The sequence below is a fragment of the Lathyrus oleraceus genome, chromosome 1 (genome assembly GCF_024323335.1).
Source record: "Lathyrus oleraceus cultivar Zhongwan6 chromosome 1, CAAS_Psat_ZW6_1.0, whole genome shotgun sequence".
In the NCBI taxonomy this organism is placed as follows: domain Eukaryota; kingdom Viridiplantae; phylum Streptophyta; class Magnoliopsida; order Fabales; family Fabaceae; genus Lathyrus; species Lathyrus oleraceus.
In genome coordinates, this window is record NC_066579.1 from 367,571,840 (window position 1) to 367,573,086 (window position 1,247).

Sequence of the window (1,247 nt, forward strand, 5' to 3'; positions counted from 1 at the left end):
GAGACTAAGGTTTCTTTTTCCTTCTATTCTTTCTTTCGTTGATTTGTATGCCACGCACTCGCTCTCAAGGCGAACCGCTCTATTTACGAATCAACGATATCGAACTATATCTCCGAGTCTTACGACGAATTCGGGAATATCGTGCTGAAAACAATCTCCCTCCTATAAACCTTCCTGATATCAAAAACATTTTTCCTTCTTTAACCGAGATGGCAGAACCAGCTCGTGCTCTTAGAGATTACGCCGCTCCATCGCAAGATGAACCGCATTCAAGTATTGCTCCGCCCGCAATCGAAGCAAACAACTTTGAACTTAAACCTTCGCTGTTGCAGGCTGTGCAACAGAACCAATTCTCTGGAAATCTTACCGAGGATCCAAACCTTCATTTATCCGTATTTGTTCAATATGCTGATACTGTTAAAGCTAATGGTGTCACTTCAGAGGCAATTCGACTTCGTCTTTTTCCTTTCTCATTAAGAGATAGCGCTAGAAGATGGCTTCAATCTCTCCCTTCCAACTCAGTCACCACATGGAACGAGTTGAAGAAAGTTTTTCTTGCCCGATATTTTCCGCCAAGCAAAACAGCTATGTTAAGGGCCCAGATAAACGGATTTAAACAGAAAGACAACGAGTCTCTTTTCGAAGCATGGGAAAGATACAAAGACATGATGAGACTTTGCCCATACCATGGTTTGGAAGACTGGTTAGTAATTCACACATTTTATAATGGTCTCTTATACAATACAAGGTTAACAATAGACGCCGCTGCAGGTGGTGCACTAATGAACAAACCTTATGCTGACGCTTACCAGCTTATCGAGAGCATGGCCCAAAACCACTATCAGTGGGGAACCGAACGAACAACAGTGGAAAAACCTCAACCGAAAACTGGCATGTACGAGATAAGTAACCTTGATCACGTTAATGCAAAAGTGGATGCTTTGGTCCAGAAAATTGAAAGTTTAAACGTATCACCACCAACCGCCGTGGTTGCTATAACTCAGAATTGCGAGGTCTGTGGAATCCAAGGCCACACTCCTGCGGAATGTCAACTCTTGACTGGAATCCAAACAGAGCAGGTAAACTATGCTCAAGGAAGCCCCTATTCGAATACCTATAACCCAAATTGGAAGAACCATCCAAACTTTTCATATAAGAGTAATAATGCTTTATACGCACCCGGACAGTCTCCGAATCAAACCCCATCTATACCTCCGGGATATCAGAAACCAAATCCTAACAATAAT

The 1,247-nt window shown here is 42.6% G+C and overlaps 1 pseudogene; it reads right to left on the minus strand.

Annotated features, from left to right (window-relative positions):
* Window positions 1-594: 594 nt before the first annotated feature.
* LOC127116662 (uncharacterized) lies at window positions 595-694 on the minus strand (annotated as a pseudogene).
* Between the last annotated feature and the right edge of the window lie 553 nt (window positions 695-1,247).